Source organism: Hydra vulgaris, chromosome 09 (genome assembly GCF_038396675.1).
Source record: "Hydra vulgaris chromosome 09, alternate assembly HydraT2T_AEP".
Taxonomy (NCBI): Eukaryota; Metazoa; Cnidaria; class Hydrozoa; order Anthoathecata; family Hydridae; genus Hydra; species Hydra vulgaris.
The window spans coordinates 57,506,729-57,527,826 of NC_088928.1; the positions used below are offsets into that span (position 1 = coordinate 57,506,729).

The 21,098-nt window shown below is 29.2% G+C and overlaps 1 long non-coding RNA gene across 1 annotated transcript; it reads left to right on the plus strand.

Annotated features, from left to right (window-relative positions):
• The first annotated feature begins 1,002 nt into the window (after positions 1-1,002).
• Positions 1,003-2,117, plus strand: LOC136085140 (uncharacterized). Its single transcript, XR_010641110.1, has 3 exons — positions 1,003-1,099; positions 1,391-1,546; positions 1,908-2,117. It is a non-coding gene; the product is annotated as an uncharacterized LOC136085140 (long non-coding RNA).
• Positions 2,118-21,098: the final 18,981 nt, after the last annotated feature.

Consider the following 21,098-nt stretch of genomic DNA (forward strand, 5'->3'; position numbering starts at 1 on the left):
TAGTATATTATATTTATATATATATATATATATATATATATATATATATATATATATATATATATATATATATACATCTATATAGGTATATATGTAATATATATATATATATTTTATAGAATACATTTATAATTGTTGTAATAAATATATATATATATATATATATATATATATATATATATATATATATATATATATATATATATATATATATATATATATATACACACATAGGTATATATGTATATTATATAGTATATATTATTATGTAGGTATAATATATACTATAATATATATGTATATATATATATATATATATATATATATATATATATATAGATACAGATATATATATATATATATATATATATATATATATATATATATATATATATATATGTATATATATTTATATATATATATATATATATATATATATATATATATATATATATATATATAAATATATATATATATATTTATATAGTATATATTACTGTTACCCGCAGTATCAGGAATTTGCTAAATGCTAATATTTATATTTATTATTTGCTATTTATATTTTTTATATAATATTATTTGCCAAATAATATTATATATATATAGCAAATAATATTATAACTATTATCATTTAGCTAATTCCTGATACTGCGGGTAAAAGTAATATATACTATATAGCTCTAGTTTATGTATTGAAATAAAATATACATAATTATACATGATAATATAAATATACTATCTTTAATATTTACATATATAGACTTGCGTATATATATATGTATATATATATATATATATATATATATATATATATATATATATATATATATATATATATATATATATATATATATATATATGTATATATGTATATATATATATATATGTATATATGTATATATGTATATATATATATATATATATATATATATATATATATATATATATATATATATATCGTCACTGCAAAACAAGACTCATTCAAAGTTTTTAACGTTTGTTATATTTACTTTTAGTTAGAAATGTGAGTGAACAACAGAATAGCAATTTGCCTATGCGAAGAATGTCACCTGGTTTATCAACATTAATATGTCTCGACGTAAATAATGTATTTTTTGCTTTTAAATTTTAAATATTACATATTTTTTAGTAGTCATTATTACACTGTTGAGTATAAAAAAAGCCTCCAAAAATACTAGATCCAGGGCTATAAAAGTATTAATCCACCGCTGCGCTCCTCAGATGTTGCTGTGGTATTAACTGACAATATATTTTTGCCATTGCATACCATTTTTATAACATCTTTAGCAGGTTCTACTTGAAAGAGTTTCAGTGTACTTTTAATAAAATATTTTATCTGATCTTATGGGTTTATTTTTAAACTTTTCAGATTATTTATCTTGTTTTGATTGATGGACGAGTTGTTGAAGAAACAGTGAGCAACATTTTCTGTTAATTGATGGCTACAGAAGTGGATCAACAAAGTAAACAGTGAAGATCGAGGAGGACAAAGCAAGGGATGAAAAACATGAATCTATTGTTTATGGTTAGTGATCAATAAATATTAAACATGATAGTAGTTATGTTGTATAGGGTCATTCAGTTATAACATAAAACAATTTACTTATACACATGTAAGTTTTAACTTATACTTAAGTTATAACTGAATGTAACCCTATTTAAGGTTTTAACTTTTAGGAAACCCAAGTTGGCTTTACGAAAAATAGATAAAATTTGGTTTAAATGTAAATAGAATGTAATTGGTTTCATTTGTTGTCTTTTTAATGATTGCCCAACAAATTTCTTTTAAACTGTAGTTAATCTATTTTTTAGGGCTACTAAAGTTTTTGAAATGTTTTAACACAAAGTTATTTAATAATATTTAAATGTATTTTTTTTACGACAAGGTGCAAAAGATGTTTCAAAAGCGGAAGTAAACGATCAAATGAAGTCGTGGGTTCGTAAATTGTAGGACCGAAAAAAGTCAGATGGTGCGAGGATTGATTATGCATGCCACTCGGAACTTTGGGACAAAGGCAGTGATGCAAATGGCGAAGATAATGTCTAGATTATTGTATAACAGTTTTAATATTATCTGATATACATTTCATTTTATTGAATATGTTTTGTTTTTTACCTTGAAAATAAATTTAGCTTGAATGAAATAACAAACACATTTCAGCTTGCATTTGATTAAAACAATTTAAATAGCTTTAATCATACGTCGATTGCAATTGCAATCTTTTTAATACATTAAAAATAAACAAATTTAAGAAATTTTATGTTAACAATGACCTAACTAACTGCGTGCTAGTTACAAGTAGCGTTTATAATTCACTGAACCTAATAAAATATATCGTCGGATAAATGCTGGCTAAACTGCATTGGGCCAATGTAATCGGGCCAATGTATGCCCGGCGGCCATCAAGGAATCGGCCCAACGCTGGATGCCAACGTTGGGCCAACGTTACAAGAAGCATCGGGCCAACGTTGGCCCAACGCTGGTGTGTTAGCTGGGCCACCCCACCGCCCCTTGTATTAACGACTCGAGAGTAATACACTTAAGTTGTAACTTAGCTTTTTTTGCTTTGCCAAATGTTTTCTAATTGTCTTCTAAGGTTTAAATGAAGAATAAAAATTGAAAAATATTTCTCTATACATATTGAGTACCTGTGTGTAAACAGCTATTACGCATGTCACTTTGTTTTTTGTGGTTATTAAGGTGCTCCTAAAAGTCACTACGGTCTTATCACAGAAGACTGCAAAAGAATATTTAACTGGGAAGTTCACGCCTCATTTCTTACCAATGTCGTTTATTTGGCTAAAGCCAGCGTCTACCTCGGACCTCTTGGTTTTGAGGACATCGACCTTAGACCTCGTGGTTCTATTTTTAGGTTGTTTTATTTTATATTTATTTAATATTACTTATATATTAATTTATATTAATTTTAGGTTGTTAGAAGTATTTTTAAATTTGTTTCTAGTGTCTGAAGTATACCTAGACTTATGCTTTAGACATGACTGTAAATGTGTGTTTACTTTAGCGTTTTGTATTCAATAGTTGTATGAATGCCGTACAACAGTTGCACACTGTTTTATAATAGAAACATTTTCTTGCGCGAGTTGCACACTTTAATGCTGGTTTTACAACTAAATTTTTCGTAAAGCAAAGATGGCGGAAATGGAAACAAAAAAAAAATCTTTTTTTTACTTTTAAGTTTCGTATGTTTTAACACTGATTTCTGATAAAATAAATATATGTTTCTTTGTTTATAAAAAAGGGTCTAACTCGTAACAAACATTTTAATTAATTATTACTTTGAAATCTGGGAAAAACTGTTTCTAAAAACAACCAAAAGTCATGTTTAATATCCCTAACACCCTATACACCCTTTTCTATTAGGGTGTTTAGGTTGCTGTATCTGAAAAAAAAAAAATTTTGAAAAAGGATTTTTATGATGACTAGAGTCTCTCATAAAAATTTCTGAAAGCTTTAAAAATAATGGAGTTTTTATTTTTTGTCCATCTAATGTCGATCTTGGCCTACTGTGCATCAGATTATTTTTTTATATCAAGAATATTGTTAAACTCATTATTTTTTGAAGAAAACATAAAACATCTTTTTTAATAAGCGCTGTTTTTTCATATTTTTAACACCAAAAACAAATAGATAATGATATTAATAATAAATATTTTTAAAACTCAATTAAATTATAAATAAATGTTACCAACTCCATTAGAGTTGTGCGAGATTAGGTATTTTTTCTTCGATCGAGTTCGATGGAGATTACAAAAATTTGATCGAGTTTGAGATTATTAAACAAACTAATGAAAGTGTACATTCAATTCATTTAAAAATGTCATCATCAACAAACCATACTTATCCCATTGCTAAAAATTTTACATGTCTACAAATTTTTATGAAGAAAGGTTAGTTCTTCTACATGCTCTGATAGAAGACTGCAGCGTTTAATGGAAACGATGTTCCAGATGCTGAGTTCAGATGCTCTGAATTGATACTGGTCGCTGGGATTGCTAGAAGTAATTGAGCAAGCTTAGCAAGACAAGAAAATCAACTTTTATTTTTCCTCCACCATGTCAGTGGACAATCGTTGCGCCCAATTGTCATATCTTCCAAGTAAGTCTTCACATCTTCATCAAGCGCACTCGTACTTGGCACATCAACATCAGCAACATTGTCGTTGGTTGCAGTCGCTGTCATATCGAGGGATTCCCACAAGGCTGTTGATTGTTGAATGGTTGTGGTTGAAATTAGTCTCATTTTTAACAGCTTCATGAAAAATTATGGCGTTAGTTATTGTTAACTTTCTCTGGATTATTTTTTACGTTGCTACTCTTTTAACAGTCCCACCAATTGCATCTACTGATCTTTTCCCATGAGAAGCAGCAAAAAAAACTCCATGACAATTTTAAATCATGCTGTTCTTCTAACCAGAGTATTACTGATACAATAAAACGATTTTTAAATTGATTACTCGGCCCGTTTGTCCAAACATTTTAACACATTCAACAATGCAACATGGTTAGATAATAAGTTATAAAAAAATACATGAGATTTTATTGAATGACTTAAATCACCTGAAACTATGACAGCTGATGAGCATGAGTTGTTGTAACAAAATTGAGCAGTTAAGACAGTAACTTACTTCTTGTATTAATTTGCTGACTGTACTTCATCTTGCCACAAAGTTTAAGAATTTTCAGCAAAATCCACTTGAAGAATGGCAGTGTCTGGATTATTTTAAAGTTGGATTACGATATATGTTTTAATTGTTTCTGTTTAATAAAATGTCAAAGAAATGTAGGTAAAGATTTCGAAATGGTGCTGTAAAGATTAACTCTTCCCTTTTTTTTAAATTTTTTGATATATTCTTTTCCATTACCTTTCACAACTTTCTCCTATTTGTACCATGTAATGCATTTATTCTTTTCAATTTCATTGAAAACATAAAGATTTATGAAACTTTGCAGCATCTTCGCATGTTGTACACACTTAATTATAAAAAATGTCATTTTCAATATCACATAGACATTTAGAGGAAATTCACGTGAATAGAGAAAATTCATGTGAATACAATGAAAAACTTGAATCAAATTTGTGAAGGGCTTTAAGGATAAGGATTATATTTTGATGTTGTTGACAACAACAAACATTTCTTGGCACTGAAGTAGACAAAAGCACAAGTAGCGTAAACTTGCAAACTTTGATTTTCTAATTGATTCTTTAGGATAATCACCTTAAAAAATAGCATAATCGTCATTAACCATCATAGACAAACAACGCTTTTTCACAGTGTCTTCATTGCCCTTTAATCTAACCATGATGGTGTCTCTTTCACATGGTGCTTGGCGGAATATATCATTATGCTGGTAAAAATCAAGAACAATTGTACAGTTACAGCAATTTTTTCTCACGTTGCATTTTTTTCTCAGCTGGGGATTTTCTTAATTTTTGTTAAAAGTTTTTGTACAACTTTAGACTTCTTTCTCGGCGGTTTTGGTAGAGTCGACTCGGCTCTCGTAACAGCTTTTCTTTATTTTTTTTTACTATTTCTTTTCAGTATTTGCAGTTTGTAAGGGGGGGATGTAACAACTTAAACAATTAGATGAAGTTAATGAGAGGTTTGTAACAAACTTTCTTTAAATGCTGATAAAACTAAGTTCATTTTGTTCCAAAAATTGAATAAAACTAATAATGTGCTGTTAAAATTACCAGACCTTATTATAAACAAGGCTATAATTAAAAGAGAATTATCTTTAAACTTTTTAGGCGTTGAATTAGACGAAAATTTAAGATGGAATTTTCATATAAACTAAAAGGTTTGTACTTTGCATTTTTTCCAAAGTTACCTAACATACTGTAGTATTCCCTGGGCGAGTACCAATCATACAAAATTAAAAAAGTTTTATAGTAAACAAAAAAATCCATGTCGAACTATATTTGGAACAAATAGAGCAGAACTTTGAGAGCCTTTATTGTGTTTACTTAAAGCTTTAAATTTTTATAAAATAAATTTACATGAAATTTGAGTCTTTATGCATAGAACTAAGCTAGGAATGTCGCCAAAAATATTTGAATCCTATTTTAGTGAAATCTGCCATAAATATAGCACAAGATTCTCAGTCAACAACTTTGCTGTCTCAAGATATAGTTTAAAATTGAGTTCATACTCAATTAAGCATTGTGGGTCATGTTTATGGAATTTATTTTCGGATATTACAAATAAAAAGAAAACCATTCTTGATCGATTTAAAAAAGAATCTAAACGGTTGTTCTTATTTATGGATCTCACTATGTTAGATTTTAAATCTTTTTTTTTAAATAAAGTAAAGCTCTAATAAAAAATCAAAATAACTTTAAAAAAAATTCTTTTAAAAGAATGTTATTATCACAATCCACCATAACAAAGTTTATTAATGATATTACTCTCTCAGTATAAATATATGTATATATCTCTTTTTTTCCATCTTTTTTTTTAATTTTATTATAAGTATATAATCGTTTTTTTGCAACTGCATTTTAGAAATTACTATTTACTACTTTGTATATTTACGCCAATATAATATGATATTTATAAATCACGATTTTATAAAAAATGGGGCACCCATTACTTATTTCGTTGTATATATATGAAAACTTTATTTATTGTAGAAGGTGAAATAAACATATTAAAAAAAAACTGCAGATTTTAATTCTGCTATTTTTTGTCTACTCTTTCTTTCGATGTTTCTTTTTTTTTTCAACCTCCAATTTCACAAAATTTTTCAAACTGTCTTTCACGATATTTCTTTTGACGTTCAGCATAAGTAAGAGTATATTAAACCTTTGAAACATAAACAAAAGCAGTACAGTATTTATGAAAATGTACGCATTACATTTAAGAGTCAATAGAGTTACAACTATCTCTTAGAGAGACTTTATGTACCCAAAAGGAGAGCCTCAAGGCTAGCTAAGTATTCATCCTTTAAATGTTGCCTATGTAAAACTTACCTTTATTTTAGTATTTTGTTTTATCCCCCTTTGGCTATTTGCTATATAGAAGCCACATACTAAGGCCCGCGAAAACGAGTTCAGCTTATTAAAGATGTCCCGCTTTAATGGACCAAGTGTACGTAAGTTTAAAAAGAACGAAGAATAATAGAGTGAAAGTCAGAAGAAGTTGAGTTAGAAAGATAGCATAAAGAAAGCGAACAGATATTGCACTAGATATTAGAATGTGTAATTATACGTTATTTGGTTACAACTAATTAATTAATTTTATTAAACTGCTTTTATACTAACTAAATGACAAACATTTAAATACTTATAGAATAAATATTTTTCAAAATGAATGCATATAAGTAAATACTTTTCTTACTTTTGGTAAGACATTTTTAATTTTGCTCAAGAACATTAAAAAGAACATTAAAAGCGTTACTTTATGAAACCACTACTTTATGAAACCACTGCTTTATGAAACCACTGCTTTATGAAACCACTGCTTTATGAAACCACTACTTTATGAAACCACTACTTTATGAAACCACTACTTTATGAAACCACTACTTTATGAAACCACTACTTTTAACAGAGTTCATGTTGCAACAAAATACATTAAAAGCGTTACTTTATGAAACCACTACTTTATGAAACCACTACTTTTAACAGAGTTCATGTTGCAACAAAATGTAATTGCACGTAAACATTGTGAGTCTTGTTTGAAAAGTGAACGAAACGTAAATTTTGTTATTTTAGGCGTGGTAGATTTAACGATTAAAGTTGATCTTAATAGTGCTGCGGAATGTGAAAACTACAAGCAAGTCTTAAAAGCTACTGGACTTTTTATATCTACTGTTAGTAGCATTATAAAATGATATAAGAAGACATTTTCCATCGAAAGAGCCGAAGGTCGGGGAGAAAATTTTTTTTTTTCTAAATAATCCAGCTGGGTTATTTTTGAAGAACTTTTTTTGTAATTATTTTATAGTTAATAACAATAACACAGCAAGTTTCACTATCGGTGAATTAAAACCTATTCAGTTTATCAAGTATTTTTTAAAGTTTTCAAGTCAAATTTAAATGTCGCATGCTTTTATAAGCGGTTTTTCATTCCTAACGGAAATTTATTATAATATAATACTACGTTTCCGTAACGGTACAATTATTAATTGGTGTTTTTGGTAAATAGTAATAGTTAATTTCGCGAAATAAAAAACATTCTTGGTATGTAATATACTTTTTGTTTTAGAAGGTTTTAGAAACCAAGCGTAACTTTTTTCTGAGTTGTGCCGGTGTAGTAGGCAGGATTGACTTAACGGTAGCGTAAACTGTACAGTTAGCCGTACCGAAAGGTAACAAACACTGTACAGTACTCGCTGCCTAGGTGCAAATCACTGTACAGTAATTCCTACCGGCCAGGCACCAAACACTTAACTTAGGTAACATGTACTAACGGCAAAGAAAACGTGTTTGAAGAAAATATCAATATTTTTTGTATAAAATTATTTATTTCTCATAAACTGAAGTTTAGATAAAGTTTATTTTATAACACGATTTAGGCTAAAAAATATTTCTAATTTGCAAAAGGAGTTTTTTGTTTTGGGCAATTGCAATATCTTTTTTATTTGAAGTTTGAACTGAGCGAAACCAGTTTTTAACATAAAACCTTATTTTCGGGCATCGATTCAATCCCCTTTTAATCCAGGAAATTATAACTAAGTATATACATTTTTAGTTTTAGTGAAACCGTGCTTTTAGGGTGAAGTGGGATAAGTGGGAGTAGAAGTGGGACAAATAAGTTTAAAGCAAGATTTTAACACTTCAAATAACTTGATATAAAATCGCCTAGTCGACATAATAATGTTAAAAAGATTTCACCAATCGAATTATGTATTTAACAAATTTTCAGAAACTTTATTACAAAATTCTCGACCTTGATCATTAATTTGAATTGATGTACAACCATGACGACATATAAGTTCATAAAGAAATCTGGATACCTCTTCAGCACTTTTATTATAAATAGGCTTTGCTTCAACCCATTTTGAAAAGTAATCAACGACTACACAAATGCCAACATAACCTTCTGGATTTTTAGGAAGACTACAGAGATCAACACCAACTTGATGCTATACTTTAGTTGGAACTGGTATTGAATGCAACTCTGGAGAAACTTTTTTCATTTTTGAATTTGATTTTTGACAAGATACACAAGTGGCAACATAGTTTCGAATATCTTTATTCATATTAGGCCACCAATAGCCGGAATCAATCAATTTCCATATTGTTTTATCTCTCCCAACATGTCCACCTAAAGCCTTCGATTCAGTTGATGTGCCTAATCCATCATGTGCTGCTTTTTTGTACTGATCACGCAACATTTGATCTTTGACAACACATAAGGTTTCTGGACCAGAAGTAACTTATAAGATTTTTTTATATTTGTAATGTAGCATACCATTAACAATTACAAATCTGTCACTTTGTTTTTTAAAGTTTGTTTTAATACCTATGTTTTCTCTTCCTTGTAAATGTTCAGGAAAAATTTCTGATGATAAATAATTCTCAATATCATAAAAGTTTGGTTCTTTAATTATTTTTTCAAATGATCTTGAGTCACCAATCTCTGTTGAATTTTGTTCTGCCATTTTATACTAAAATACATAAAAGAGGTGTTCATAGCATATTCATAAAATACTTACAATCAATCAATCATTTTATTTCACTTTATAAAAAATATAAAGTTAGGATCAGTCACAAACAGTTATGTAACTGACAAAAACGCGACGACCTACAAATATTCACTATAAATTTGAAACAATATAATAGAAAAAGAAAAAAATAATTAATAATAATAATACTGTAATAATAATTAACAGCAATGGCTAACAAAAGTAAAAATAATAAAAATAAAAATGTTAATTATAAAGATAATAATAGTAGCCAAACATTTAAAATAAGTATATAAGTACTAACAGTAATAACTAACAACAGTAACAATAAGAAGAATAACAATGTTAATTATAAAGATGAAAATAAAACAATAACAATAAGAACATAGAAGTGGTCGCTCAGGAGAGTAACTAATACTATATAAACCTACATTTATAAATTCATTGGCTCTCAAACACATACACACAAAGACACACACGTATAAATATATATAAATATATATATATACATACAAACACAACATATATAAATATATGCACATACACACACACTTAATACACACACACTTCATACACATACACACACACTTTATTAAAGTCATATAAATATCTATTAAATCATTTCAAAACGGCTATAAAATATACTACATTATAATCGTAATTTGATATAAAAACATTACTACATGAAATAAAAAATTTGATAAATACTAAATTTAAGACATTTGATTTTAATTTTTTTTTGCTAATGCTAGTATCATTTTCCACGTTTTTTACATATTTATAAAACATTTACACGGCAAAGTAAAATGTTAAGTGTTCGGTACCCAAGTACAGTGTCCGGCACCTAGGTAGGAGTCACTTGTCAAGTAATCGGTACCGTTAGGTAGGAATTACTGTACAGTGATCCGTACCGGTTAAGTACTTCGTACCTCCTACACCGGCTGCGTTCAAGCTAAAAAGATAAATGTCTTTTTTTCTAACTTAGAAACAAAAAAAACTGAAACTTCTTTTTTGTTAACTGTCTATCTAAGCCAAATAAGTTGCAACAATTAAAACGACTTTTTTTAAATAAATGTTTTATGTACATAAGTTCATTTAATTATATGGCTTTCATATAAAATTACCCATTTTTACAGGACCCAGACATGTCATAAAAATAATTTAATTAAAAAATAAATGATTTACGTGCCATTATATATGAAAATGCGCAGGAAAATGTTTTACACCAACACTCGTTTTAAAAATTTATCAATTATAACTCACTCTAGTTTATGTTTCATAATGAGTTATAAGTAAATTAAATTAAAATAAGAAAGAATAGTAAGATTTGCAACTTTCAAATTTTGCACATTATAGTTTTATAGTCTAATAAAGATACTCACTCTTGAAGCTAAAAAAAAGTCGAAAATCGTTGGTGACTAATCAACATGCTTCATGGAAAATAAATATAAGCATAAATGTTTTTTTGTTTTTTCTACTTTTTAACATAAATATTAACAATAAGTTCTATCTAATCAAAAATTGCGAAGTAGTTTTACTCACAAAAATACACTAGCATTTAGCATTTCTGAATTTGGAAAAGAAATATATAACACTTTATACTACGCCTGCCTGCCCAACGGCGTCTGACAGATTTAGGTGCCGTTTTAACTACTGTGGGGTTCAGAAATCTGTCTACACAATTTGTAATCATGCGGTAGATAATATAAGTATTAACGTTCATGGCCAAAATTTCTGGAATTTAGGTTCAGTGCGAATAGAAGGTTCAATGCAGAAAAGTGCATTGAATTATCAGGTTCAATACCAACAGAAAAGTGCATTAAACTATAAGGAAAATAAACTAAAACTAACGACCATAATATTTACGCAGAAATTTTTATTAAAAGTCTTTTTAATAGAAATATTTTATATTCCTCTGTGGGTTTTCTTTGCTCGTTCTTGTTCAAGCACCGCAAATAATCTGCATCAAATATAACAAAAAACACTAAAGACTAATTAATTTACACATAAATTTGTAACTATGGCTATAATGACCAGCGGAGTTTGTGTTATGAAAAAATGTCGAAATATTGCTGATTGATAATCAACAATTATGGTTTGCCCGCGAACTACAGCCTGCCCTAATTAGTGCTATTCATAAAAAGAGATGATTTTTTTTTTAACATCTTCATTCCAACAGAGCTGCAAGCAACCACTATTAGAGTTGCAAATTACTGGAAGAGAAAATATAAATTATATGAATGAGGAAAACAAGATGAAGATAGTGAATTTCAAAGAACTAATGTTCGAGGAAAAAAACTAGACAAATAAGAATTTTTGGAGCACTTAGGTAAAGTTACAGTAAAAGAATGAGACGTAACTGAATGACGAGTAAAACGAGAATGAATTTTAGTAGATGGCACAAGAGACGTTAACTCTTTAGAACAGTGCCCATTATAGTGTTTATAGAAAAGAGAAAGAGAAGCAACGTTACGACGATATGATAATGGTTGGAGGTTGGCTGCATGAACAGGTCCAAGTATGTTTATAATTCGTTTTTGCACCTTGTCTAAAAGAGAAAGGGCATTATTGGAAGATCCGCCCAAGATATGGCAACAGTATTCCATACAAGAATGGGTTTGAGGTTTATAGTAAAAAAGAGTAGATCTGATTAAGAATGGGGAGAGCGCAATAAAGAGATACAACCTTAGCAGATGCTAATTTTACAATTGATTTGATAAATGGTTTCCAAGAAAGATCGGAAGTAAGAGTTAATCCTAGAAGATAAAGGGTAGATGACTCATTAAGTACATTACAGTTCATAAATATAGAAAGACCTAAATTATTGCAATAATGATTAGCTTAAAAAAATTGATTTAAAATTCACCAACCACTGACAGCCCCATACTATAGCAGAAGTTAGATCCTTTTTAAGCTCAAGTAACCCTCTCTAAGCAATCAGAGAGTGTTGTCTTCTTATCAAGACAAGAACAAATGGTAGTATCATCAGCGATTGCCACCTTATGTATGAGAATTTCTGGGAGATCAATAATGTAAGTTTAATAAATTATTGGGTCAAGGATAAAACCTTGAGGAACCTCTGAAGTTACCGGATCAGAAGAAGAGTGCTGTCCATTGAGGACAACTTTTATATTACGATTAGTATGGAATAGTTCAACTATTTTAAAGATGTTACCTGATGCACCGTAAGAAGAGAGCTTATGGAAAAGACCAGCATTCCAAACTTTATCAAAAGCTTTAGAAATGTTGAGAGCGATAACCTTAACCTCTCCACATCTATCTAATGCATGATTATACTTATCAGTTGTTACTCCTAACAAATCAGCAGTTGAACGAAAAGATCGAAATCCATATCCATAATCAGAAAGTAAGTTATTAGATTCAAGATGAGAGATTAAGTATTTGTTAATTAAAGACTCAGAAACCTTACTTATTATAAGAAGAAGACTAATGGGACGGTAGTTACGCAAGCCAGATTTTTGAAAATAGGGATAACAGATGCCGCTTTCTAGCAGGAAGGAAAACAAGGCTCTGATAAGCACTTGTTAAATAGTTTTAAAAGTATAGACGACAGCTATGGAGAACACTTCTACAAGACTAAAACCGGAATCTTGTCCGGACCACAAGTTGTAGAAGAGTTTAAGGAGGAAATCACTTTAGATACAGAAGCTGGAGTAATATGAAAGTATCAGGCAATGGATTAACCTGTTTGTTGGCTATATCAGGTAGAACACAACTTGTGGAATCAAGAATTGATTTAGTGAGAATTTCTTAGCAAGCAATTCAGCTTTGTCTTAAGGTAAGGTGACAAAATCTGAACCATACAAAAGAGGTGGAATAACAGATGTTATACATACTGTTAAAGGTTCTCCAGTCACGAGAGCCTAGTTTTTGAGATGAAATACGAGACTTTGTTACCTAAGAATAGCGGGCTTTGGTGTAAAGCAATACCTTTTTACAATGGTTTCTAGCAGTAGTAAACAGACGTCTGTTTTCTGAAGAATTGATTTGCTGGAATGGCTACGATCAAAAATTGCTGCAGCATAATGAGAAAACCATGGAGAAAAGTGAGGGTTTACTTAGAGTTGTTGATAGGGAATAAAGGATTCCATGCCAGCCAGAATCCAAGTAAGAAGCACATTTGTCAGAAGGACGAAAAATATCTACCCAAGGGCCATCACGAAGAAAATTACGGAAAGAGTCCCCGTCATCTTTAAGGAATTTATAAGAGGTACAATGATAGGGGGATTTTAATGATGAAAGAGAAAAAGATAGTAGTGTTAGAGAGATCAAGCCATGACCAAAAGCACCTAGGGGTGAACGTGGAGAAACAAGACATGGTTGAGTAGAAACAAGACATAAGTTGAGTAGAGAAGGTAAATGATTCAGTTGTCTGGAAAACGAGTTGGAAATTTGACTATTTTTGTTAGAGATTGAGTAAGGCAAACATTGTGGGCCTTAACATCTGCAGAGTCACTGACACTAGAACCAAGCCATTCAGTGTGATGAATATTAAAGTCATCAATAAGACAGTAACTGGCTGAAGGATAAAGGGAAAAGGTTTGGCTCATTACTATTAATGAGCTTTAAGCCGTAACAAAGGGCTCCAAATGTGGCCTCGACAACCCACACCAAAAGTACAAACAGGGACACCATCCATGGGCAACACGGCACTGTTAGTACTCTGATATTTTTCAGCTGTTGATGGAATCAGCCACTTTGAGAGCTACGGCAGAGTTCGGGAAACCTGACTACCAGCAGGCCTTAGAACCATCAAACTGAATTTTAGAGCTGTATCTTCATAGGAGATCATAGAATGAGTTGCCTAGTCATAAAAATAGAGACACAAGCAAAACCCATGCATTGAGTCAAGAAGATCCAATATTCAACATCCTAAACTGGAAATAATGAATTATAAGTACATCTACGCCAGCCTAATTTATGAACTCATTACAAATCAGCCAGAAATTGAAAAATAAATTTTCTGGCAGTGATTCATCCATGGATAAGGAAATGGAAAAAGATTTACTGAAATCCAACATTCAAAATACAATACCTTAAAATAAACTAACTTAAATTTTTATGGGTTGGTCATTAAAAAGGCACACAACGTGATAAAACTATTTATACAATCATGATGAAGTAACAAATTTATTCGAGCCCATTACAACTCTTAGTAAATAAAAGTAACCTTTAAAATTTTTCGTCGGGATTCTAATCTGTTTACAGCCAACATTGCTATTAATTTTACGCTTTATAAATTAAAAGATACTGAAAATAACAAAAGCAAAAATTATTATTTGGGCAAACACACACAAAACTAAATTAATAAAATTACATAGCCTACAAAACCACGCATATAAAGCGGTTAACTATTTAAAGAGATTAGAAAACCTTTCGCCTGTAATGAAATACATGAATGCGTTAAATATATCAAAACTTAATTCGCTTCAAATATAAATATTTATGTCTAAATATAAGAATAACTTGCTGCCAAAAATATTTTCTGGTATTTTTACATTGGCGTTTTGACAAAAATACAACCTTCGGTCTAATACCAACCATAACTATCACTTGAGCAGAGTAAAATCGCAAGTATCAAAATTCTCAATTATTAGCCAAGGCCCGTCATTATGGAATCAATTAAAAAATAACAATATAAAAAATTTGAAAAGCACTTTCTCTTTTAAACGACAATTGAAATTGCATCTCCCTAATTTTTGACATATTTGTAAGCATGTTTGTATAAGTGGGTATGTTTTCGTGTATATGTATATATGAGTATGTATACATATATGAGTTTTTGTTCTTAACGTAGTATTTTTTAGAAAAAATGTTTTATTTTAAATTTATTAAAGCCATGTGGGCTTAAAATGTTATTGGAAAAGGGCTCTATGAAAAGATTGTGGTGACACCAGTCATCCGTATCTTCTTTGAGCCCCTGTCTGTTTTATATATATTCTTCGTGTAACGTAAAAGTTTAATTGTAATTTTATTGTTTTATTTTTACATGAACAGCGATATATATTTAAAAAAAATTTCGTACAGCATTTAATGATTTATATGAATAAACGCCGAACTTATATAAGTAGACTTCAGCAATACAAGCGTTACGGTCGAAGTTGAGAAAGAAATAGTTACAGTAAATATTGAAGTAAATATCAAATATTTTTTGGTTTAATTGCTCTAAAGATACTTTTATATCTGTTCTAGTAGGAGCAACAGTTGAGTCTCATAGACTGGGTTTGACTAAGAAACCTGATATGGTACTAGAGTTCGTAGGTAATCCATTAAGTATTAAAGAGGAATTTAATCGTGTTATTAAAGAATGACAATTACTGATACAACCTGTAAGATACGAGAAGTTTTTATCAAAAATACAAAAAGAAATGACACTATTGGGAAATCGTGGTACACGTGGTGATTATTTAGAAAAGGTTTATTCATTTCTAATGACTGTTAAATTGACAAGTGTCAAGGCTGAGCGGGTGTTTTCTTTCGCTGGACTATTTTACAAAATAAATTCCTAAGTGTTTGGCGAAGAAACTTTGCTTTGGTTCTCCTGAAGTCACTTTTCAAAACATATAAAACATAATATATTTCCTTATTTTCTACATAATTTTTCCTAACTATATTTTTACCGCCAACAACATAAATTGCCTCTATTTAACAAATGTATTTTTGTTAAGGTTGTTACCCAGGAAATATAAATAAATCTCAAAAGAACCATAGTAAAGTTTCATTTTTAAAATATTAATACACCGTTAAAAATAATAATACACCGTTAAAAAAAATTTTTTTCTTACTAAAAAATATATGACTTGATTACCCAATTAAAAAGTATAAACCACCAAGTTTTTGTAAAATAATTACTCAAAATATACCAGTCATTCTAACATGAAATTAGTTACATATTTTAAACATAGTAACAAAAATCATTTAAGAGAAAATAAATGGAAGTTATTAAACGAACAAACTTTAAAAAGTTAGACGAGCAAAATAAGATTAATATGACAAAATTTCAAGAACTAAAATGCGTTTAACGAAAACCATCTCTCAAATAAATATTAATACTATGAAAAACGAAATATCAAAATTTCAGCTTCTCTTGCATAACTTTTTTTAAAAACAATCGTTTCGCAAACTTTGTACAAATGTTTTTTTATTATATATCAGTTACTATGGCATTGTTACGTAAAAAACTTTTATTTGGTAGACATATAGCCAAATTATTAATACTTAAGGCCGTTCTCCATTCAGAATTTTTTGCGCTTAGGCGGAAACTTACGCGCTATAGTTTGCTCTTGGGCGGAAAACTTCAAGCGGAATTTAATCTCCATTTACAGCGCTGAATTTTGTGTTGTTTTGTTTTTTTATTAAAAAAAAAAAAATGGTTTTAAATAAAAGAAATCTACTAAAAAAGAAAATAACTTTATTGCTTATATTAAAAAAGTGTATTTTATTGAGAAATCGCAGGAAACATAATATGTGGATGCGTAGAATTTTTATGGAACGTTCACGAAAAGGTCTTTTTAATGTATTAGTAAAAGATTTAAAACTATTTGACAGTGTATACTTCTTTCAGAGTTTTCGCATGAGTTCACAAACTTTTGAAATATTACTATCATGGGTTGCTCCATATATTTATATCTAAATCTTCTCTAAGACAGGCAGTTGCAACTGCTGAAGAAAGACTGATAGTATAAAGATGTATAGCATTAAGATATCTTGTTACTGGCGATGCTCAGATAACAATCGCAATAAGTTTCAGAATGAGCCCTACAACTATAGGAAGAATTATCATAGAAACATGTAAAGTAATTTGGAATGTTATTTGTAAAAAAGGATATTTGTTAGCACCATCTTCACAAAAAGAATGGCTTGAAATATCTTCTGAGTTCAACGAAAGTTGGAATTTTCCTTATTGTCTTGGGGCAATAGATGGTAAACATGTAATTATTCAGTTGCCAGCCCGAAGTGGCTCAATGTATTTTAACTACAAAAAAACATTTAGCATTGTACTTTTAGCAATGTGTAATGCAAAATATGAACTCACTTTGGTTGATATAGGTGGCTCCGGGCGTCAAAGTGACGGTGGTATTTATAATAATAGCAAAGTTGGATCCGCTATTGACAATAATGTGTTAAATTTTTCTGATCCATCATGTATAAGTGGTTATTCAAAATCCATAACATTTCCCTACACTTTTTTAGCCGACGAGGCATTTGCATTAAAGCCGCATATGTTGAGACCTTATCCAAGAAGAACTAATCTCGATAAAACAGAAATTGTGTTTAACTATCGCTTATCAAGAGGAAGAAGAGTAATTGAGAACTCTTTTAGGGTATTGGCTAGCAGATTCCGAATATTTAGACCGATAGTATTAAAAGTTGAAAATGTGAAGATTGTTGCAAAAGCAACTGTGACTCTGCACAACTTTCTAATGAAAATACAAATAAAAACAGATAATCTCTCATATTGCCCAAGTCATTATGTTGATCAAGAAACTTCACACGAGAGTATTCCTGGTCAATGGAGAAAAGAAACAAATAATTATCAAGGACTTAAATCAATTCAATGTCAAGGAGTCCATAATTTTATCAAAAAAGCAAAATCTATAAGAAATAATTATAAAGATTACTTTAATTCGGAGGAGGGCTTAGTTTTATGGCAAGATAGAACAGTTAACAGTACATCTAATCCTTTTGATGAAGAATAATATAAAATAGTAAATAATAATATTCAGACACAGTATACAAGGAATAAAAAAGAAAATAATTTAAAGTTTGATGTTTTTTATTATAAATATAAATAAATTTATATAATTTTTATATAAAAAGTTTTGTTTAAAAAGTTATTATTCTTCAAACTCTAAAGTAAATAAAACCTCTTCAATTCTTATTTTTGCCAAACGATTTTTCTTTTTTGGAAGCTCTTTTAACCTGCTAAACAAACTTCTACAATATAAATCATCAGAATCTGTGTTAATAGTTTCATTGTCATCTTTATTTAATTGTTTTAAACTTTCAACAAGTAAGGTATCAATAGCATTGACTGCTTTATGTTTTTTTTTATTGCGACTTGAACAAGTTTTTGTGTTGAACTGCAAATCGGTGGAACTGCAACCGACTTGTTCAGGTAAATTTTTTGTGTATATAGTTGGTTCAACTTGAAATCTATATTGACGTTTTCTTCAACTATTGAATCTAAGTTCGAATCTGTGTCTTGAGGACAGACTGTATCTGTCAAGAATTGTAGTTGTTTGAAATATTTGCATGTTGGCAGTATAGATGCTGCTGCCCCTGACCGTGTTGCTTTCTCTCGTCTGTCATTGCATCGTTTAAAATTTTCTTGTAAACCTTTCCATAGCTTTTTTAGGGATTCAACTATAAAGTTAATTAGAACAGAGTGAGTTTTAATAACAAAAAATCAAATATAACAAAAAAACTTAAAAAAAGCACTACTTAGAGTGCCATGATATATTAAAATAAGTATAATCAGTAACTATTAATTGATTAGAATTATAAATTAGATCTATAAACATAAATCAGCCCAAAACTAAAACTTTTCTCTATAGTTTCCCTTTGAATGCAAGAAAATTATTAACCTGTATAAGCACCACCAAGACTTTCATTAATCATTTCCCAAGCATTTTTTCTTTTATCATAATCTTTATGCGAAGACAATGCAGTATTCCATAAACAGGAGTATTTTTTAACACACTCAATAAACTCTTCATCATCAATTTCGTCTATATCGTTGGAGTTAATTTTTCTTTTTAGAGTTGAATTTACATTTTTTTAGTTAATTCTTTAGAACATATAAGTGAGGTTTCAATTGTTGGTTGCGACAAAAACAGTTGCTGTGAATTGTTTTGTTTTTGAAGCAAAGATAAAATATATGTTTGTTGTTCAGGTGACATATTAATTCTAGCCAAATCACCATTGTTATTAATTTTCATTTTATACCTTTTTATAATTCAAAAACAAATTAGTTGTAAAGTAAAATATTATTAAAGTCTAGTTATATTATTCCTAAAATAATTATTACTTTATTTACCCGTTTACTATATCTAATTTAGCATTAATATTTCATAATATAATCATAAAATAGCAAAATTGTTAATCCAAGTATACTTGTTTATTTTTCAAAGTTTGTTTAAAACAAAATATTATTTCTTGTATCATGTGATAGCTTTCTTGTTTTTTATTGGATAATACTATAGAAGCAAATAACTTTCCGCTCAAAAGCTCAACGTTGTTGAGCTTTTATTTCCTCCAACTTTTATTATAATTTTCCGCCAACTTTTTTTAATATTACAGTGTGCGCATGCGTGAAGTCGCTTTTTGCGCGGAAAGTTAAAAAAAAAGCTGAATGGAGAATAGCCTTTAATGTTGAAATGATTTTTGTAATCTGTGAACAAAAAAGTTGTAAGCCAAATTTAATTATTTTTTTTCAACATTGATTTTTATTTCTGGTACAATCTATTTTTTTAATTTTAGTTAATACTTTGCAGATATTATATATCTGTTTAAAATCCCGGGATCCCGGGAAAATCATGTAATGTAACAGATAAAGATATGCGTGTTCTATTTTATAAACTTGAGAATAATAAGTCGATAGTAAAATGGTATAAAAGCAACTGCCTAAAACTTAATCGATGATAATCATACTTGGAAAAAAAACTTAATCGATGATAATCATACTTGGAAAAAAAAACTTAATCGATGATAATCATACTTGGAAAAAAAAACTTAATCGATGATAATCATACTTGGAAAAAAAAATGCTGTTAAACTAGTTGCAATAACTGTGAACAACAAATTAAATTTTAACAACATTTCAAAACATCTTTCAAAAATCTAATAAAAATCTTGAGAGAAAGAAAACTTTATTAAAGACTTTCTTCAAATCTCAATTCATGTACTGTCTTCAAGCGCGGATCTGTTGAATTATAGCAACATATACAAAAATCAACAAGTTACACGCGATTACTTTACGACGCAAGAGAATGATAATTATCTCAGTGCATCAAAGAAGTTTACAAATTTTTGCAATATAAATGTTTAAAACTAAAAACTTCTTTTAGTGAAAGCTTACTACGTGACATGGTATGTAAAAAATTTAATACACAACAACGCTTACTTTTGTACCTCTCGGAATGAAATTAAATCGGAATTGTACGGAAAAAATTCTCTTCACTATCTGGATCATTAATTTGGAATTTTTCCCCCAATAGACATTTCTTTAACAAGAAACATAAATTATATGAAAAAACTGGCAAGTAAAAGCCTATTAATTGTCCATGCAAACTTTGTTACAAATAAAAAATTAATAGTAGAATTATAATTTGAACCAATTGACATTGGTGACCAAAGATCACCGTCATCGGTTATATAGTTTAGTATTTTATTGTGGCGTAGTT